The sequence below is a fragment of the Oryctolagus cuniculus genome, chromosome 6 (assembly GCF_964237555.1).
Source record: "Oryctolagus cuniculus chromosome 6, mOryCun1.1, whole genome shotgun sequence".
In the NCBI taxonomy this organism is placed as follows: domain Eukaryota; kingdom Metazoa; phylum Chordata; class Mammalia; order Lagomorpha; family Leporidae; genus Oryctolagus; species Oryctolagus cuniculus.
In genome coordinates, this window is record NC_091437.1 from 128,239,810 (window position 1) to 128,262,101 (window position 22,292).

The window sequence follows — 22,292 nt, forward strand, 5'->3', positions numbered from 1 at the left end:
AAAATTTCATATGCAATGCCTTTCCTTATTAAAAAAAAAAAACAAAAAGAATTCTCTTTCCTTCTTAACTTTTCTCACCACGGATACATTTGAAGGCTTATAACTTACTTTTTATTTCTTTCTCCCTTGATTACTGGTTCCTTTAATTTGCATTTTGAAATATCCATTAAAAGTCTCTCTTTTGAAATGGGGTTCCTCTCTAGAAGTTGTAGTTCTCGTCTAAGAACCCTTCCTTTACAACCTCTCGGCTTTATCTGATTTTGTTTAGGGTTGTCAGCAGTGCCTCCATATTGATTTTTAGTCTCTCCTGAGAAGATCATTTGCTAAAAACCCTAGGGACTTGGGCCATCTTCTGCTGCTTTCTAGGCACATTAGCAGAGAGCTGGATTGGAAGTGGAGCAGCCGGGACTTGAACCAGCACCCATATGGGAACTTGGTGTTGCAGGCAGTGGCTTTATCCACTACACCACAGCGCTGCCCCTAGTCCCTTGACTTTAAAGCATTCAGAAACCTGAATTCAAGAATATTTATTAGAATTTTCTCCACAAATTTGGCTGCAAATGTTTTTAAAGAAGAATCAGAACTGTGGATGACAAAAGACTTAAGATTGTTCAAGGGCTGGGCCTCTCACTCTGCAAGCTTATACTGGGGCCAGACAACATTACAATGGAAAACTAGATGCTTCTGAGGGTCGAACCAGAAGCATCTTTCCTGGGGTGAACTGTGAGGAATGGAAGGCGACTGTCCCATTCTTCAAAGAAAACAGCCCAACTGAGGGACAAGCAGTGCGTCTCCTTTTTGGGGTGTCCCACCGGAAGAGAGAACTCAATTTAAATGGGCGTCTGCTTCAATGGGGGTGCCCTGCTCACTGAAGGCCACCGACACTGCTTCTTTGGCTAGAAGGTCGGACACCTCCCCCTTAAAAGGGAAGCTCTCTGATGCTGGGTATTAACCCAGGTCCATTACAAAGGGGCAGAGAGTTGTACTCACCCTTGAAGTGGCAAGTCTTTCAGCTCAGGATGATTCTGAATGGGGCGCCCAGCCAAAAAGACAGGGGGAGTAGAAGGCTTGTGAACTCTGTGATGAACAAAGGGAGCCAGTTACGACTGAACGGGGAGAGGGTAATTGTTCTCACACCTGAGGCCACCGTTAGTGAGTGTCTGCCAACAAGAGCCTTCCGATCCCACCAGGGAGTCGCCCTGACCAGGAGTTGTCAGTTGTCCTTGCACAAGAGAGCTGTCCCCCAAGGACCAGAGATTGGGGAGAAAGAAGGGCTGAGCATGATCTGGGGCCAAAGGCGTGTGTGGGTTCACCAGATGAGCTGCTGCTGCCTATTCTACCACGTTGGGGTGGTTGGTTCCCAGTGATCAGAGGAGAAGTCCCCTTCAGGGCTACCAAAATGGTATGGGTAGCGGCTGGCATTGTAGATGGTGGAAGAATTCACCAGTGCAGTCAGACACAACGAGCAGAGTCAGATTCCCTGAACACACTGCAAGGCAGCAGCAGGTGCAGGACAGCCAGGGCCAACTGCCGCTGTGTGGAGTAGACTCCGAGGGGTACGCTTGTAGCGGCAGCTTCCTTACACGGAGGGTGAGTTTTCTGGTGGCCCAGTGGGCTTTCCCAGTTAAGTAATTTGCTTTCCTGGGTGGAGCAGGGGAGTTTGCACTGCCCTTAGCTAGGGGCTTTCCCAGTCTGCCAAGGGCCGAGGAGCGACCCTCCCTAGGAACGAGAATGTCTGAGGTCCTCCTGCCCCCAGGAAAGAGCTTTCCTTTCAACCCCGCCTCCCCCGCGCGCCATAATTTGTGCCGTTGTCACACGGACAGGACTTTTTCCCCTAATGCTGAGTTCTGCATTTCGACGCTCAGAATAAGGAAGTGAAGGCTACGCAGGACATGCGGAACAGAAATGCACAGGGCAAGCACATCACCGGGTCACAGATATAATTTGGAACAAGCATTTTCGTTTTCCCAGGGCTCAGAAAGTCAGGCCAGAGGATGCCTGGAGGACTCAAATCCCTTGCTTTCCAAGCTACTTCCTTCCATTCGTTCTCTTTCAGGTGGCCAAGACATGGCATTTTAACTACTAACAAAAGGTCATTTTGTGCCATGGCATGATCAGGGATAATTCAGCCAATCTTTATTGGACACTTTCCACCCAGCCTAGGGTCTGAGCTACGTTCTTTAGTTACATTGGCTCACTGATCCTCACAAATACCCCGTTATCACCCATATTTTACAGGATATGATTTTATAGTGATGGGTACAGGGAAAGCACCCAATGGTTGGTAACTATTGTTTTCACTTTACATTTTTTTAATCATCAAATCGAAGAACTAGCAGTTTTCCTTCTGATACATGGAAAGTGGTTTCTGGGATCCACAAAATCGTGTTTGATAGTGCTTATCAAGGAACACCCATACAAAGCATTGTGCAACTTTTCCCTGCTGGGCCTGAAGTTATTGACCTATGAGGAAAATGTGAATTATGAGTTCTGTGGGGAGCAATCCGGACTGGACTAAGTTACTGGAATTAAGACTTATTCTATGCATCTGCTCTCCCACAATATGGCGCTGGGAGAGAAGTAAACAGCTTCCGCACAGCTGCCTCCAGTTCAACTAATAAACTGTAGGACTTGCTCCTGATTGGAGGAGAGCAGCGTACTCGGCGTGTGGGCAGCCGAGTTAGGATTGGCGGAGGAGGACTATAAAGGAGGAGAGAGACGGCATGCACCAGGAACATCTAAGGGGAACATCTAAGGGAACACCTGTGCAGCCCCCCGAGAGAGCCGGCCGGCGGTGTGCCGCTCCCCTGCGGAAGTGGGGAATGTGGCCAGGGGGAACTGCCCTTCCACGGAGGTGGAAGGGATAGTAGCCAACCCGGGAAGAACCAGCAGCAAACCCGGGGAGGGCCGAGCAGACGAAAGAACAGCGCAGGGTCCTGTGTCGTTCCTCCACGAAGAGGGGGAGCGACAAGTTCGAATGTATTTGTTTTATTTTATAAGACAATCATAAAAAATTTATCAGGTGGCTTTTTGATCATGAATGGAAAACCTCTGCACCTATTTGTTCTTCCCAAATACTGACTTATTCCATTACATTTCTTAATAATTTATTGTACCCAGCAAACTTACAGGTGTAGACAGACAAATGGGATCTTATTTCAACTAGCAGGTTTACATATGGATATGTTCAGGTTGCCAGTGTTATTTTTATCTATATCCCTTTATTATAGAAAGTTCTGTCAGAAATCAGTCCAACTTCTCATCTCAAATTCATCTATGCAATTGTTAAAGTTAATTATTAGCCTATTTTAGTTCAGTTCAATTCAATATGTATTTATTGAACAGGAAGTTGTTCCATATTTTCAAGTTTGTAGCTATGTGGAGCATTGGTGGAAGTGGGATGATTGTCAAACAGTGCGCAGGGTTTAGGTTTTCATCTTGGTTGCAAGCTAACAAGTTAGCCTGCTGTACCTCAATGGATGCTGGGAGACACAAGTCTCCTGGGTCAGAGAAAAAGGACTTTACTACTCACGGCACAGCAAGTGGCATGAGTGTGTTGCCTGTGTATCTTCTTTCCTTGCCTCCAGTTCCCTCTGAGTTTCATGTGGATGGACCTGGTTAGATGTCTAGGTGCACAGTGAGTGAGTTGTATTATGGGAGAGGAACCTTGAGTGTAGGGACCAGAATCTTTTAGACTGGATGTTCTGAAAATGTCCCTAGACAGATATACTTTACTACCTGAAGACACGCCACTCCACTGGCCACCCTGATTAACCTGAGAGAAGCTAGGACCAAATATGCCCAATTTGTCTTATCAAGACTACAACAGAAATGCAAACAGCAGGCGGACAACCTGTGACATTGTCCTGCAACGTGCCTCCCAGGGATTCAGAATCAACCTGTTGAACAAATCCCATGTGCAATTTAAGGGATTAATGTAAGGGATCTAATTTAAGAAACAACAGGAGTCTCTCTTCCCAAGTTTCTGTATTCATTTGCCCCTCTGTCCAAGGCAGAATGTAGTTGCAGTAGGGTGAATCAGCAATTGTGTAGCTGCCTCCTCCTTGGCTCAGGAGGAAGTTTAAAGCAGTTCTGTCTTCTACATCACGCCTGGCCTGAATGTCTTTCAGGGTATGCTTGGTATTGCTGATCACTTCAGCTAAAGTCAAGGGTAAATTTTGCACTGCTTTTTCTACTTGGATGACTGCTTTGACAGTGACAGCTGGCTGCTGACTGTGTATACGTAATGAGCCAGTTGTCCCTTTGGAGAGCCCCTCTGGGTAATCAGAGGAAGCTTTCCACACGGTCTCCTGAGAGCTGCAGGATACGCCAGTGGTGCACACTCGAAGTCCTCTGAGCATCACTCCTAAGGTATAAGCCCCCATGACTGTGGGACAGAGTCGAGAGGACGATTTGCTTCCATACAGTCCTGGCGGTGCATACGACAGCCCTGCACTACTCAGTGGGCACAGGTCAACAGGACCACCAATGTGGCTTCTTTGCCAGCTCTTAAATCTAAGGTTTCCCCGGTCACTTTGCATAACTGAGTCTGGCTCTTGCTTAGGGAAGAACTGCCTGAGGGCAGCCAGTCCCAGCTCTCCCATTTTTCACCCATCCAGGTAACATCCACCCTGTGGAATGACTGGGGCTGGGGCAGATACCTAGAAGTGTAGACAGAGGCTTTGTGTGGGAGGTGCAGGAGCTGGGGGGCCATCCTCTGCTGTTTCAGATAGACTTCTTGGAAAGGTTAAGGAGAAGGATGACCCTGGCAGGGGACGGCGGACTCAGCAGAGAGCTAAACTGAAGGTGCTTTCAACTGTTCAGGAGATCCCTGCTAGGATATACAAGCACATTAACAGGACTGTTCTCCAGGGGTGAGAATAATAGGCAGTGTTTATTTTCTTCTTTTTGTTTATCTATACTTAAAAGATATATTTATTTGAAAGGCAGAAGAGAGAGACTGAGACAGAGAGAGAGACAGAGAGATAGGTTTTTCATCTGCTGGTTCACTTCCCCAAAAGCCCACAACAGCCAGGGCTGGGCCAGGCCAAAGCCAGGAGTCAAGAAATCTGTCTGGGTCTTCTATGAGGGTAGCAGGGGTCCACGCCCTTGGGCCAGCATCTGCTGCCTCCCAAGTGCATTAGCAGGGAACTGGATGGGAAGTTGCGTAGCCAGGATTCAAACTGGCACTCCGACACAGGATGCAAATGGTGCCACGTGGCCAGCACCGCCCATATTTTCTAATTATTAGACAATTAATAGATACTAATTGCAGTAATAGAAATAAATGAAAAACATATTTTAAAAAGCTGTGATTCATTAAATATTGGGCCTTTGGTGATGTGAAGATTTCTGTTTCTGGTCTTAAGCAAGGGCCATGACGTGTAGAAATGTATGACTGCGACAAGTCAGGAATCCGCTGTGAGCCTGGCTTACCAGAGTCAGCCCCACAGTGAGTGAGTGAGCCTGGCTCACATCTCAGAGTGCCAAAGTGAGTACAATTTATTACACGTTTCCACTTTATTGTCATAACAATAGAGGTAGATATTATCTCAATTTTACAAATTAAAAAGCTGAGGCTGTCCTTTCCCATGTTGGCAATCAAGAATTGGAGACTCTGGCAATACTGCGGGAGTAGCCCCAGCCTTCTCAGATGCTGGATCAGATAATGCTGGTTGGGGGCCATCCTGAGCAGGCAGCATTCCTGGCCCCTGTCCACCAGATACAGGCCTTCCCCTCAGGCTGTGACAACCATCTCCACACACTGCCAAACGTCTTCTGGTTGAGAGTCACTGGTCTAGTATATTCTGTTTATTAGCCCTAAGCATCAAATTCTAAATGTTCAAGATACAAACCTCCCACTGTTCTCAGATCTTAAGCATCACAGGGGTTTAATTTTTCAACTACATCTTCCATACATGTTGTTGACGTTGAAAACAATAATGGAATGAGCATATTTTACATAAGTATTTACTATCTTTTGCATTATTTCTACTTTAATGAGAATGAAATGGAAGGAACATTACTTTTTTTTAAGATTTATTTTTATTTTATTTGAAAGGCATAGTTACACAGAGAGAGAAGGAGAGGCAGAGAGAGAGAGAGGGGTCTTCCATCCAATCGGTTCACTCCCCAGTTGGCCGCAACGGCCAGAGCATCGCCAATCCAAAGCCAGTTTCTTCTGGGTTTCCTATGTGGGTGCAGGGGCCCAAGGACTTGGGCCATCTTCCACTGCTTTCCCAGGCCATAGCAGAGAGCTGGATAGAAAGAGGAGCAGTGGGGACCCAAACCGGCGCCCATATGGGATGCCAGCATTGCAGGCAGCGGCTTTATGCACCACGCCACAGTGCCTGCCTAAAATTTTTTTTAATAAAAATTCTCATTTATTTGAAAAGCAGAGAAACCACGAAAGGGTGAAGCCAGATGGGGGGAAGGTGTAGGGAGTGGGTTGGAGAAAGAAAGAGAGAGTAAGCTCCCCACTCTATAGTTCACTCCCCAAAGACCTAAAGCAGCCAGGGCTGGAACAGGTCAAAGGCAGGAGCCAGAAACTCAGTCCAGATCTCCCACGTGGGTGGCAGGGATCCAAGTATTCAGCCATCACCTGCTGTCTCCCAGGATGTGTATTAGCAGGAAGCTAAAATCAGAAGTGAGGACATGGCTGGTGCTGCGGCTCAATAGGCTAATCTTCCGCCTTGTGGCACCGGCACACCAGGTTCTAGTCCCGGTCAGGGCACCGGATTCTGTCCCGGTTGCCCCTCTTCCAGGCCAGCTCTCTGCTGTGGCCCGCGAGTGCAGTGGAGGATGGCCCAAGTGCTTGGGCCCTGCACCCCATGGGAGACCAGGATAAGCACCTGGCTCCTGGCTTCGGATCAACGTGGTGCGCCGGCCATTGGAGGGTGAACCAACAGTAAAGGAAGACCTTTCTCTCTGTCTCTCTCTCTCTCACTGTCCACTCTGCCTGTCAAAAATAAAAAAAAATAGAAAAATAATAATAATAAAAAAAGAAGTGAGGACAGGGCTTGAAGCCAGACACTCCAATATGGGGTGCTGGCATCCCAAGTGGTGTCTTAACCATTGTGCCAAACACCTGTTCCTGGTATTTCTGCCTGTCTCAGTTGCTTGTGCTTTTTGCTCCTTTGCCTTTTACGGTCTTAGTATTGTTCTTTTCAATTTTTCTGAACTCTTGGTATAACGTAAACTGGAGATCATAAATCTACGAAAAAAATAGATCACATAGACAATTTGAGCTTAGACTTTATCAAAGGTTTGGGCAGATGACAAGGGATTTGTATCACAGCAACTGACGTGATCGCACGTGGAGTTCTAAACACTCTTCTTTTCACAAGTGCTTTCATCTTTCTGGTCTCTTCTTCACTTTCCTATTCCGTCCTCTTACCTGTCCAAGTCTCAGTTTCTGTTCGTTTCCAACAGCCACTAGTTTAATGATCTTTGTCTCTATTTACCCAAGCTTCCAGCTTATCTTCCACGCGACCAGTTTAGGTATTTTCCTGAACAAAGGCACTTATTTTCCTAAGGGGAATACCAGCAGCACTTTGTTTAACCTAAAACTGCTATTGGGAGTGTGATTCTTTCTGTGAGGCATTTCTTTGGAATGTAGTCCTTACTCGCTGCCCTCCTTCTCTCCAAACTGAACACCAGCACCCACGAGGATTAGATGGATGTGGATATGACCTTCCTGAAACCCTAAAACTATCTTTTGAAGTTGGAAATTGAAGGCTAACAAAGATTATGACTTTAAGAGTATCACTTTATGAACACGTTACTTAAGAATGGTCAGGCCGGCGCCGCGGCTCAATAGGCTAATCCTCCGCCTAGCAGCGCCGGCACACCGGGTTCTAGTCCCGGTCCGGGCACCGGATTCTGTCCCGGTTGCCCCTCTTCCAGGACAGCTCTCTGCTGTGGCCCAGGAGTGCAGTGGAGGATGGCCCAAGTGCTTGGGCCCTGCACCCCATGGGAGACCAGGATAAGTACCTGGCTCCTGGCTTCGGATCAACACGGTGCGCCGGCCACAGCGCGCCGGCCGCTGCGGCCATTGGAGGATGAACCAACGGCAAAGGAAGACCTTTCTCTCTGTCTCTCTCTCTCACTGTCCACTCTGCCTATTAAAAAAAAAAAAAAAAAGAATGGTCAGTTTGGGGGCAGGTGCAACGAATGATTCACACACTGTTGGAGCAGAGGCAATGAATTATGAAGGTAATTCAATGAAAGGAACATTGGCAACTTTGGAAATGTCTGTACAGTTTCCCTTTGGGGTTTGGAAATCCCTCCGTGGCCTTATGCTAGAAGTAGGTCAGGCCCTTTGCATATTAGCAGACAGCACTTAGTAGCTGTGGATGAAGCTCAGACACAGAAGATGAAGAGGAAGGTGGGAAACTCCTAGTAAACCTGGAGATCACTCTGCCCCAGAAGTGGCAGTATTTTCACAGAAGAATAGTAAAATTTGCTAATGCTGAAGATGGAAATGATGACGATGAAGACAAAGAGGATTTTCATGAGATGGAAACTAAAGGAAAAAGCTGCAGTGCAGAAATCTAAATGAGAGGGGCCGGCACTGTGGTATAGAGAGTAAAGCTGCTGCCTGTGGTGCCAGCATCCCATATAGGTACTTCTTGGAGTACTGGCTGCCCCACTTCAGATCCAGCTCCCTGCTAATGTGCCTGGGAAAGCAGCAGAAGTTAGCCCAAGAGCTTGGGTCCCTGCACCCACGTGGGAGACCCAGAAAAAGCTCCTGGTTCCTGCCAACTCTGGCCATTGCAATCATTTGGGGAGTGAACTAGTGGATGGAAGATCTTTTTCTGTTTCTCCATTTCAAATGAATAAATAATTTTTGAAAAAACAAATCTCTATGAGCTACTCTAGCCAAAAATGCACAGAATTCAAACCAGAATGCAAACGACTCAAAATTATCAACACCAAGATAAAAAAAAAAAAGTAAAAACAGGGCAGGCAGTGTGGCACAGCAGGTTAGGCCCAGCTTGGGGTACCCCACATCCCATACCACAATTCCTGGTTCAAACCCTAGCTACTCTGCTTCTGATCCAGCATTCTTGTGAATGTGCCTGGAGGCAGCAGATGATAGCTGAAGTACTTGGGTCCCTGTCACCAATGTGGGAGACCTGTATGGAATTACTGGTTCCTAGCTTTGGCCTTGACCAGCCCTTGGCTGTTACAGGCATTTGGGGAGTGAACCAATGGATGGAAGATTTCTCTCTCTTTCCCTATCACTCTGTGTCTTTCTAATAAATAAATAAATCTTTAGGGAAAAAAAAGGTAAACACTTCTAAAATATCAAATTGACCTAATTCTGTAAGATACATTAAAAAAAAAAAAAGGAAGCAAGTATAGGAAAAACTGGTTCTCTTCCCGAAATGGAAGCCAAGTTAATCTACTATGTGAAAAATTGCTCCCGGATGACTGATCAGGAAGCTATTCAAGATCGCTGGCAATGGACGAAGTCTCTGTAAGAAAATAGTTTAAACAGTGCGTTAAAATTTTCGGTCTTACTTCATTTCTATAACAATTTATATTTGGCTGTATTTTTCATAATGGAGAGGGAAGATTTTCTATATTGTGTTTGAAAAACGTTGTCCAGGTTCCATTCCCAAGAATGCATTGCCCAAAATGTTCACTTGGATTTTTTTTAAAGATTTATTTTATTTATTTGAAAGAATTACAGAGTGAGGTAGAGACACAGAGAGAGGTCTTCCATCCACTGGTTCACTCCCCAAGTGGCCACAATGGCCGGAGCTGATCTGATCTGAAGCTAGGAGCCAGGAGCTTCTTCTGGGCCTCCCACATGGGTGCAAGGACCCAAGGACTTGGGCCATCTTCTACTGCTTTCCCAGGCGCATTCCCAGGGAGCTGGATTGGAAGTGGTGCAGCCAGGACTAGAACCAGCACCAATATTGGATGCCAGCACTGCACGCTGGGGTTTTAACCCACTGCATCACAGTGCAGGCCCTTCATTTCATTTTGAAAGATGGGATTCTACCCTTGCTCGGCTTTATAGTCATATGGGATGTTACAACAGGACGTGGTACTAGCAGTGGTCAGACATGAAAATGGTGAGAAGGCAGAAATATAGAAATGAAATAAGCTCAGATTTTAATAAAGGCAAAAATAAAATTTTGTTTTCTCTTAACAAGGTGCAAGGCAAATTATTCTCTACGCATCTTGTGAGTACTTTAAACCTAGTAGGTACTTCCAGATAGGTAGTATTTATTTATATTTTAAAAATTCAAAAATTAATTTATTTGAGAGGAATGGAGGGAGGGAGGAAAGAGAGAGAGAGAGAGGGAGAGAGAGAGAGGGAGGGAGAGAGAGAAAGAGAGAGAGAGAGAGAAAACGCATAAGCACTCCTATCTGTTGGTTCACTCCCCAAAATGCCCACAATAACTAGAGCTGGACTCAAGGCAGGAGCCCAATAACTCAACACAGATCTCCCACATGGTTGGCAGGAGCCCAGGTAAGTTGAGCCTTCTTCCCCAGCCTTCCAGGGCCTGCATTTGTGGGCAGCTGGAGCCAGGAGCCTGGGCCAGGAATCAAATAGGCACTCCAATGTGGGATGTGAGCATCTTAATCACTAGATTAAATGCCTATCTCAGATAGTACTATTTAGATAGCTGAAGCAAAAGTGTGGCCCATGGTGCTGTGGCGTAGTGGATAAAGCAGCCCCTTGCAGTACCGGCATCCCATATGGGTGCTGGTTCAAGTGTTAGCTGCTCCACTTCTGATCCAACTCTCTGTTATGGCCTGGGAAAGCAGGAGAAGATGGCCCAAGTCCTTGGGCCCCTGCACCCGTGTGGGAGACCCAGAAGAGGCTCCTGGCTCCTGCCTTCAGATCAGCGCATCTCCAGCCATTGTGGCCAATTAGGGAGTGAACTAGCGGATGGAAGATCTCTCTCTGCCTCTCCTTCTCTCTGTGTGTAACTCTGACTTTTAAATAAATAAATAAATCTTTAAAAAGAAAAAAGTGTGGCCCGCCTGTTACATACTCACAGACCTCGTATGCTCACTCACACAGTATAGAAAGTGAGCTTCCCTTCTCTTTGTGAAAACTCGTTTTCTTGCTATTAGAAACAATGATAAAGCAATCATGGCCCTCCTTACATGAGAGGACTATAATGGAATTACAAGGTCATATGCATTTCTCAGGAACATTTTGAAGACTCCTTGTTTTAAACACATTTTCCAGGTTGTTACATGAATAATTGGAGTTAGCATCTATTGAGCACTCTATTACATTGCTTCCCACGGACAGCCTTGGCAAGTGGTACGGGTCAGAAGCAGATGCACTTGAGGCCCACACACAGGCATGAAGAAACCAAGAGGTTTTGACTGTAGACCTTAAAATTGCCCTGTTGGGGGTTTGTATGGCTATTTAAACTTTAAAAAAAATTTTTTTGACAGGCAGAGTGGACAGTGAGACAGAGAGGAAGGTCTTCCTTTGCTGTTGGTTCACCCTCTAATGGCCGCCGTGGCTGATCCGAAGCCAGGAGCCAGGTGCTTCTCCTGGTCTCCCATGAGGTGCAGGTCCCAAGCACTTGGGCCATCCTCCACTGCACTCCCTGGCCACAGCAGAGAGCTGGCCTGGAAGAGGGGCAACCAGGACAGAATCCGGTGCCCCGACTGGGACTATAACCTGGTGTGCTGGCGCCACAGGCGGAGAATTAGCCTAGTGAGCCGTGGCGCCAGCCTATTTAAACTTTAATTAAAGTGAAATACAAGGTAAAATTCAGTTTCCAAGCCATGCTCATCACACTTTAAGTACTCAACAGCCTTATGAGGCCAGCGTGTACTGTATGGATAGCAGAGCAAAAAGTTTTATTGGACAACACAGATCTAACAAAAAAAACACTGCCTATAGGCTCATTTCATGATACCAGATAAATCCTCTGGAATTCCTGACAAGTTTCCAAAGCTGTACCATGCAGCTGGTTATTGGCATCGCCTGAAACTCATCTAAGCGCGAGAAGTTCATCAGGTTGAGGATAGGTTGTTACTTCCTGTGCAATCTAATTCTGAGGCTTAACAAATTTTGTGATGATTTTCTGCAGGGACATACAGCAGGAAGGTGTAGGACAGGTCAGAGAACCTAGGTCCTTTAAAATACAGTAATAATGGCAGCCACTTACCGGGCGTTCGCGGTGTGCCAGGCACTGTGCTACACGCACACTTCATTTAAGCCTCACAGCACTTCCATATGGTGTGCATTCTTGCCACCACTGGGCAGGTCGGGAAGCCGCTCAAAGCACAGGGTCGCACAGCTAGGAAGAGAGCCAGGGTTTCACACCAGGGCAGTCTATTCCCTTGTGCTGAACCGATCTATGCCCTCTGGCTCTTCATTTTCCTCATATGTAAATCTAAAAGGATTACAATGGAAAATCTCAAAAACTCTCCGCTGTTTCTAAAGCAATATGTTGGAAACTGGAGTAACACCACCAATCTTCCCAGGCTGAGGAATAAGCAAGTATCAGGAGCCCAGCCCGCACCCCCTTTTTGCCTGAAGGGCATGCTTTCCCCGTCCCGTCCTTGGCGCCCCATGGTCGGATGTGGGTTCATCTACTTAATGATGCTCATCACACGCCACAGACACCGCTGGACCCGCACCAAGCTCTCGTGGCAAGAAGTGATTCGCTCCAGCAGGCAATCCTCAAAACACCAGCACAACGACTAGTGCATGGCAAAGGGTTTATGGATATTTATGGGGTTAAGCTGAAGTGGACTGCAAGGAAAATGTGAGTTACGGGGAAGCGGACTATTACTCAGATTACTCAGAACGCGCGGCTGCCGATGTGGAGGAGCCCATATGTGGGCTGGACAGAAATTCTGTCCCGCAGAAACCTCTGGTCGCATAACGGTAGTGATGGGGGCGGTGATGTGCCCAAGCGGCGGGCCAAGCTCCGCCCGCGATCCTGCGAACAGCGGGAAACCCTAGCCGGCCCGGGAACTGCCGCCGGCCCCCAGACTCCCGGATCTCCCGGACTCCCTGCAGTCTCCCGGCCCCGCCCCTCTCCCGAGACCCGGCTGCGGCTGCGCAGTGGCGCGCGCGGCGGCGGAGCGGCGCGCGCCGGGTCAGCTGACTGCTCCGGCTGGCACGTGACTCACTGTGTGGGCGCCGGGGTCTAGGAAGCCGTGAGGCCGGAGCTTAGGTCGGGGAGGGATGGAGCGCTGAGCCGTTAACGTCTGCCAGGCTGTCTGCCTCCGTTCCTGTACCTACCTGCTGCCGCTTCCTCGGTGGACACGTTCCTGGGTCAGTGAGCGATGGCTATCCCGGATGGCGAGCATTGGCGAGGCCGGAGCTTGCGCTGCGGTCGCCGCCGGGGAGGGATGGGGGCGGGCGCGGGGGCCGAGGCCGGGGCTTTGTGGCTGGAGCTGCTTGCGGGGCGCGAGGGTGGGTCTGTCTGCTTTCCCTGCAGCATGGGGCCTAAACTTCGTATGTGAAGGAAGAGGGAGGAGGGAAAGAGAGAGCAGAGGCGAAAAGGAGAGACGCAGGGGGTCCGGGCCCTTTCTCGTGTGAGGGTCACAGCGAATCCGCGCCAGGTGGTTGAAAGCAGTGAAAGGTGACGGCGTGGCTCAGGTGAGGGTTTGGGATGGTGTGTAGGAGGTGCACAGCGGGTGTACGCTCTCGGGTGGGAGTGGGGTCATGGCAGCTTAAAGAACGTAGAAGCCGCTCCCTGCAGGCCGGGGACCCTCACAGAGGGCACACGGGCCCGATTGGCGGGAGGGAGAAGAGCCAACCAGAGAACTCACACCATTTTTTAGGAGCGTGGGGGAAGGGCAGGCCCAACAAATCCTGGAAGGGAACTTGAGCGTCTCCTAAGGCAGCCCGAATCACCTGAGGATCAGAGGAGAAAGAGGAAGCTGATAGTCTTTTCAGAGGGAAAATGTAGTGTGTTAGGGGAAAGAGAGGTTGTGGGGACAGCTCGGGACTCAGCCCCGCTCGGGGTTCGGAGGAGTTCACAGCAGAGTTGGGGAGAAACACCCAGCGTGTTCAAGGATCTGTGGCCCCATGTAATTATCAGAAAGAGCGTGCGAAGCGCTTTCAGAGTGTTGAGCAGGGGCCAAATATCCTGCAGGAAAGAAAACTTGAGTCGGATCTTGGCAAGCCAGTGGGGTTTCAGCAGGCCAAGGGAGACTTTCTAGGCTGGGAAGGCCCACAGGATTTGAAGGGAGAACCAAGGGGGCGGGGCGGGGGGAGTGCATCTGAGGTAGTGGGAAGTCCAGCTGTGGGGTGGCTTTCCCTGTGGAAAAGTGGGGGGCTCCAGGAGGGGTCAGTCATGCGGACTCTTGAATGATAATCATTTACTTTCTCATTCAACTCGTGTGTATTGAGCGAGTGCTGTACGACCTGTCTTGTGCTGAGGCTAGAGTTTAGAAAGCACATCTCCTGTCCTCAGCCCATTATAGTCAAGCCGAGGGGATGACTTTTTTGTTTTAAAGGTTATTGTATTTGAAAGGCATTTGTTTGTTGAAAAGCCGACAGAGACAGAAGTGCAAACGGCAGCCAAGAACCTGGAGCTCAATCCGGGCTCCCTTGTGGGTGGCAGAGGCTGCTTTTCCAGGCGCAGTAGCAAGACGCTGGATCAGAAGCAGAGCCTCCGGACTTGAACCAGGGCTCTGATATGGGATGCTGGCCGGGGGGGGGGGGGTGATTTTAATAATAATCATGCAAGTGTGAAATGTGCTGTGAAGGAATAAGGGCGAGTGATGTGAAGCCTGGATCATGGCCTTTATGGGAGATTTGGAGAATGCTTTGCTGAGCTTTGACCTAAGACTTCAAAAGAGGCTGAAGGGGGAAGTGAAGGTGTGAGTGGGAAGAACATTCTAGGCTAAGAGCCCAGCTTATGTCAGGGCCCTGAGATGTGGGAAGGGATAAAGCTTTTGAGAAAAGGGGCTGGTGCAGCTTTAACGGGGAGGGAACAGTGTGAGAGTCTGGTCAGGAAACAGGGCTTTTTTCCCTGGAAAGCAGAGGGAAACCAGTGAAGATGATAGACAGTGGAGTGAACCGGCCTGTGGCTTTGAAAAGATAATCTTGTGGAGACTGTGGAAGGTGGCAAACATGAGAGAGGGGAGACTAGGTGAGGGGGCGTTGTTTGTAATTCCTTGTAGAGTTTAAAGTAGAGCCTTCTGTGTCCACTAAGAATGAGAGAATGTCTAATTGTACTGACTTTAGTGGGCCTTGGAAGTTTCAAAAGGGAGACACTGATCAGACTGTTGGCACCCTTCACTAAGGGTAGATACAGCTGGTTCCTGAGCTGTCCTGGAGGACACAGAGGGTCGTTCCGGGATTGGTGGGAGACTCCTCTGCCAAAATTTGTTTCAGCTTTTCAGATTTGTCCTTATGTAATGCCATCTACAGAATGTCTTTTATTGAAATATAGCTAGTCAAGGAAAGAATCAGCTACCTGTCCTGTTTATTGTGTTCTCAGAGGTCTTTGACAGATGGAGGATGAGAATGCTATCCGTTCTAAACCCTTGGGACTAGAGACAGAGAGGTGAAGTGCCTTCTGTAAGCCTGGCGTAACTTGCATGGTCTTCTAACTGCTATGTATTCCTGCTGATTACCTACCCAGTACTTACCACAATTTAGAGAGAAGGGGGTTTTCTAAGTGCGTTGTAATCTTGGATTCTGCTCTTCCAGTGAAGGTTTTCTTAGGTCAGCACTAAGGGATTTGGCACTGGTGGACTGTTTAGGAACTGCTTTCATGTAACCTTCGGGTGAAGCCATTCAGTTGCAGTTAAGTTAAAGGAAATGATGAGCAAAAAGGCGAGCTGCAAGTCTCAGGTTGTCAATCACAGCTCTTTGGGAACAAGCAAATTGCGAATGGCGCTGAAGACTAAGCCCGGGGGTTGTGTCTCAGACCTCCTGGGTCTTTTTCTTTTCTGGTATACCCTGATGCAATCTCAGGAGACAGTGCTCAGGATCTAACTAAATGCTGAGAGCTAGCTGGTTAGTGTAATTCTGTTTTGAAAACTGAGCAAGAAATACTAATTTTTATTTTTGGTCTCATTTACATTCATTTTTTACTACCTAAAAAGAAACTTTTAGACTGATTCTGTGATTATTTCCAAAACTTGTGTAGTAGGTCCCTGACCACAGAGCAATAGCAAAATAAACCTCTGCCAAAAGGCCTCCTCCTGGCCTACCAGTCCCTGTGCGATCTTTTGAATTTCCTTCTGCTTAGGAGTAATGGCAGCTGTGACTAAGTATTTCCTAGTTAAATTTGCTCTTGTACATATCCTGATCAATCTGCAGGATACATATTTTTTACCCTTTGGATGTGGAGTTATGTATCTTAGTTATAAATTCATGTTAGATCTCCATTTTGCCAGTGTCTTTAAGACATAATAGAGACCATTAACCTAGTACCCTTGGAAAGAAGCTCAGTGAACCAGGGCAGTCTAAAAGTTCCTGTTGACATGAGCAATCCTTGGAACTAGAATTTTCAAACACTATTTTTAAATAAAGATTTATTTATTTATTTGAAAGAGTGACACAGAGAGGGAGAGACAGAGATCTTCCATTTGTTAGTTCACTTCCCAAATGGCTGCAGTGGTAGGGGTTGGGCCAGGCCAAAGCCAGGAAGCAGGAGCCAGGAACTCCATCCAGGTCTCCCACATGGGTGGCAGGGGGCCCAAGCACTTGAACCATTTTTCCCTTTCTTCCTGGGCACTTTAGCAGGGTGCTGGATGGAAGAGGAACAGCTGAAAGTGGCACCTGCACTCCAGTATGAGATGCCAACATCCCACCGGGTGTTGCAGGTGCTGACTTAACCTGCAGTTTCACAGCGCGGGCCTGCAAACACTGTTCTTGATGATGAAACAATTCTTTTTGCAGTGGGAAATCTGGATGTGCTATGTGTTTATTGAGTTAAAAACTGAGCCAGTTGGAAAAGAGCTGCTTTTGTTGTACTAGGATATGGAAGATGAGGGATGTGTGTATATGTGCTTTGAATTAAAATACCAGATAAACGCAAAAGATGTTCTATGAAAAGCGATTGGTGTATTTTCTGAGACATTTAGAGCAGATTATCAATGACTAGGAAGTTATTTGTAAATTAAGCTGATTAACAGGCAGATTAATTTTATTGTGAAAAGTTTCCTTTTTGAAACAGCCTATAGATCGTTTATCTGTTTTGCACAGGTGCTCTTGGCATTTTGGACAGGATTATCTCTTGCTTAGCTCCTGTCCACTAAATGGCGATTAGTGGTTCCCGCATGGGCACAACCTGAAATGTTCCATACATTTACACTCTCTTCCTGGAGAAGAGTGGTACTATTTGGTTGCAAGACACATATGTGGTGCCATCATTTATTTGTTGGACAAGTGTTGGAAGACACAGAGGTTCTGAATAATAATTTTAACAAACTAACATATAATTGAGTTGTTAATTTAAAACTTAGTTTTTTGGTGTTTTAATGTAACTACTATAAGACTACAGAAGATATATATATATATATATATATGCACACACACACATATATATAATTATTATTTATGTGAGAGAAAAAGAGTTTACATCTGCTGATTCAATCCCCAAATGCCTGAGAAGACCAAGGCTTAGCCGGGGCCAAACCCAGAGCTGGGAACTCAGCTCTGGTCTCCCTGTCTGGGTGGTCACAACCCAGCTGTTGGAATCATCCCCGCCGCCTCCTGAGGTCTGCACTAGCGGGAAACTGGAGTTGAGCTGGAGGTGGATGTTGAACTCAGACAGTCTGATTATGGGATACAAGTGTCTTAATCCATGCCTTAACTTCCGAAATTAATGCCCACTTAGAAACTGTGCACTGCTTTAAGAGCTTGTTTGTTGCAAAATTTGCATGAATAACTCAGATTCCTTTCAGTTCCAATAAAATGTAGTCACTAATTGTATGTCATTGGGCAAGTTATTTTATTAATTCTTCCCATGTCTGAAAGTGGGGATGTCACATGCTAGCATCTACTTTGAAGGCATTAAGCACAAAACTGCTTAATATATTGAAGTGCTTATGGATATAGTGCATAGTACATATCCAGTTAGTGGTTGTCCTTAATGGTAAATAGTCTTTTTTTCTCAAGATTTATTTATTAATTTATTAATTAATTTATTTATTTTATTTCAAATATGAAAGGCAGCGTTACAGAGAGGCAGAGGCAGAGGAGGGGGAGTGGGAGAGATCTTCCATCTGCTGGTTCACTCCCCAGATGTCTGCAGTGGCTGGAGTTGAGCTGATTGAAAGCTAGGAACCAGAGCTGCTTCCAGGTCTCCCACGTGGGTACAGGGGCCCAAGGACTCGGACCATCTTCTGCTGTTTTCCCAGGCCATAGCAGAGAGCTTGATCAGAAGTTGAGAAGCCGGGACTCGAACTGGCTTCTGGGATGCCCACACTGCAGGCAGTGGCTTTACCAACTTTGCCTTGAGCTTAGAGAGTCAAAAGTGGAGAAACTAACTTATTTCAAAAAATTAACTTAGCGGCCAGCACCATGGCTCACTAGGTTAATCCTCCGCCTGCAGCACCTGCACACCGGGTTCTAGTGCCGGTTGGGGTGCCGGTTTTGTCCCTGTTGCTCCTCTTCCAGTCCGGCTCTCTGCAGTGGCCCAGGAATGCAGTGGAGGATGGCCCAAGTGCTTGAGCCCAGCACCCACATGGGAGACCAGGAGGAAGCATCTGGCTTCTGGCTTTGGACCAGCGCAGCGTGGCCACTTGAGGGGTGAACCAACGGAAAAAAAAAGGAAGACCTTTCTGTCTCTCTCTCACTAACTCTGCCTGTCAAAGAAAGAAAGAAAGAAAGAAAGAAAGAAATTAACTTGATGAATGCATTGCATTCTTGATACCAGCACCTTCCAGCAGAATGTGCTGTTGTGGTTCAGTCACTGTTGTAAATGACCATCCCCAAAGGAAAGGGAAGTAGTGTCTTGGGAGCCATGATTGTTTTAGGGAATCCCCTGGCCTGGAAGGAATTTTTTGTTCCCTGGGTCACTGCTGAGTTGCCTGTAAAGAGGGAGCTTCTGGGAGCTGAGAACCCTCTGATGGTCACTGTCAGTAGTAGGTGAGCTGCAGTGTCTTCCTGGCTGTGTCTGCCAGGGCAATCAGCTTTACCAGAAGTTACTAGAAACTTCTCAACATTGTATTAAGTGTTACCTCTCCAACTCCTCTAACTATGTTCCAATTTTAGGATAATCATCTGTATGAAAGTAAGGCATTGCTGCTACAGATTTATTTCGTCGGCTATGAAATAAAAAGATGATAGTTATTTATATTAAATACATCTATAAAAGATGAAATTCTCTTTCATATTTATACTTATGGCATGAAATTCAAGGATTATGGAGCACATAGAGGTTGGTTGAAAATAAAGTGCACTAAAGTTAAGGTTTATTTCATGAAGATACATGTTCTGATAATTTTAATATCTCATTCCTTATGAATCAAGGAAATAGTCCTTGAAAAGTAAAATCTGCCTTTTGGTTATTGGAAACACTTAAATTATATTATGAGTAAGCCTCTCCCACAGTCCCAATTAAGATGTTTCTGTTTGAAAGGATAAAACCTTTACATTCAACAAGGAAAGAGTTGTTCTTTTTATTTGTAAGGTATTAGTGATATCTGGAATAGCATGAGGTGCTTTTTAAAATGAATAGACTGTGATAACTGTTTTATACCGATCAGTTGTGTTACAAGTTGAAAGACACTGTGGCAAAAAAAAAAAAAAAAAAAAAAAAAAAAAGACCTAAATGAAAGATCTCCATGAGAGAGATCCCAGCAGAAAGAACGGGCCATCAAAGAAGGAGGTACCTTTCTCTGAAGGGAGGAGAGAACTTCCACTTTGACTATGGTCTTGTCTAAATAAGATCGGAGTTGGCAAACTCAAGAGGCTTCCATGGCCTTGGCAGCTCATGACAAGAGCCTTGGGTGATTATTGACGTTATAAATAAGAGTGTCAGTTGTTAAATCAACAACAGGAGTTACTGTGCACTTACTCCCCATGTAGGATCTCTGTTCTTAATGTGTTGTACTAAGTGAATTAATGGTATAACTAGTACTCAAACAGTACTTTACACTTTGTGTTTCTGTGTGGGTGCAAACTGTTGAAATCTTTACTTAGTATATTCTAAATTGATCTTCTGTATATAAAGAGAATTGAAAATGAATCTTGATGAAGAATGGGATGGGAGAGGGAGCGGGAGATGGGATGGTTGCAGGGGGGAGGGTAGTTATGGGGGGAAAAAGCTGCTATAATCCAAAAGTTGTACTTTGGAAATTTATATTTATTAAATAATTAAAAAAAGCTACAACCAAAATAAAAACGTGCAATTACTTATTAAAAAAATAAGCTGCTCTAGTAAACTTGAGACAGTCACCTCAGTTCTGAGAGGAATTAGTTCTAGACACCCTATGGATAGCAAAGTCTGTGAATGCTGAAGTCTCTAATATTAAAATGGCATCGTATTTGCATATAACTTATGTACATCCTTTTTCATACTTTAAATCATCTCCAGATTACTTGTAATTTATAATGTAATGTTGTGCAAGTAGTCATTATACTGTGTTTAAGAAATAATGACAAGAAAACCAAGTGTACGTTTTCAATATGGACACAATTTTTTTCCCAATTTTTTTCGCTTCTGTGATTGGTTGAATCCTCAGATGGAGAACCTGTGGATGTGAAGGGCTGACTATTTTCAAGGGCTGACAAGGAAGTTGTTTTGTGTGTAGACCACCTTCTAGGCTTACTGTATAGCAGAAGTTAATTTTCTGTGAAGGATGATTGCATTTCAGAGACTACAGTGTTGGTCTTAACAGCATTGGCATCAGCTAAGTACTGTGGAATGGTGGAGACACTCAGCTGCTTCCTCTGGTTGCTGCTATCTTGAGCCAGGTCCTTGCCTTCCTTCACAGAAGTGATGCTAGCAATCTCCTGCTTGGGCTGTCACTCCACCTTTCGTGTCCTTGCGATACTCATTGCTGTACTTTTTTTTTTTTTAATAATAGTTCTTGGGGAATGTCTTTCTTTTTTTTTAAAGATTTATTTATTTAATTTGAAAGGCAGGATTACAGAGAGGAGAGGGGAGAGGGAGGGGGGAAGGAGGGAGGGATGGAGAGGGGAGAGGGGAGAGAGGAGAGGGCCAGAGTCAGCCATCTTCCATCCACTGGCTCACTTCCCAGATGGTGACCACGGCTGGAGCTGGGCCTATCTGAAGCCAGGAGCCTGGAGCTTCTTCCAGTCTCCCACCTGGGTGCAGGGGCCCAAGGACTTGACAAGAGCTGGGTGGGAAGTGGAGTACCTGGGGCTCTAACTGGTGCCCGTATGGGATGCTGACACTGCAGGCGACGATTTTAACTACCATGCCACAGTGCTGGCCCCTACTGTTTTTGTTTTATATTCTAAACAGTTGTAGGAAATAATGCACAGACTTCAGACTCTCAGGGTAGAATATATAGTTAATCAAATCAACAGTCTCAGAGTTGTAGACTCAGCTTTACTTTTCTTTTCTCCTTTTGCTCTGCTCTTTCTTTCTTCCATTATGAAAAATAATTAACTGCTTTTTAAAAAAAGCCAACATATTTACTGCAGCCAGACAAGATAGAAGTGTTTAAAAATTTGACCCTGTTTTCCTCATGCCTCTACTATATTTTGCCAAGATCTTTCCTGCCTTGGCCTCTGCGTGAGATCTCTTCCCACTGCTTCCTGTCTCATCCCTGGACATCCTTGAGGACAAGACTAATTTTACTTATTTTGTTTCTTAGAGCCTACCACAGTTCTGTGAATTTAAGCACCCAAAACATTTTTGTGAGGTGAATGATATAACCGTAAATTGCAAGCAGTTATAGTCAAGTAAGAGATGTGCGACAAAATATAAAATCAATGTCTGCTTTAATGCAGTTTATTACGTGGGTTTACAGATGGGCTGAGGAAGAAGTAGATGGAATTGGATTTAATGGGTTTGGTGCATGGGTGGACTTAGTACGGAAAATGGTATTGTTAAGGGACGCTTGAGTTGATTTAAACAGGCAGAGTTTGTGTGTGTGTGAAATGGACCATCTGAATAGAGGCAAAGTAGGAAAGGAAGCTAAGGGCGGGCCTGAGGTCAAGATGGAGCGAGAGCTCAGGAAGACTGTAAGGATGAGGCAGAAAAGCACAGATAAAGACACTGCTTAGGATGACAATGAAGATGGGTTCTATTTCCAAGAAAGAAGCAGGGGTAGGGGCATATGTATTAGCGAGCTATTCAGCCTTCTGTTAACCTGGAGAGGAACTTTTTGAGGAAAAAGTCTTGGGACTTATT

General features: G+C 46.1%; 1 protein-coding gene across 2 annotated transcripts in view; it reads left to right on the top strand.

Annotated features, from left to right (window-relative positions):
* The first annotated feature begins 13,038 nt into the window (after positions 1 to 13,038).
* Positions 13,039 to 22,292, top strand: part of ATP6V1C1 (ATPase H+ transporting V1 subunit C1) — a 68,552-nt gene continuing 59,298 nt past the window's right edge. The window contains exons 1-2 of one of the 2 annotated variants that reach the window (XM_051844686.2): positions 13,122 to 13,273; positions 13,440 to 13,600. The gene's annotated coding sequence lies outside the window, so the exon portion shown is untranslated. Of the gene's footprint in view, positions 13,274 to 13,439; positions 13,601 to 22,292 lie in introns of both variants that reach the window. The other variant, XM_002710723.5, reaches the window with a different exon arrangement.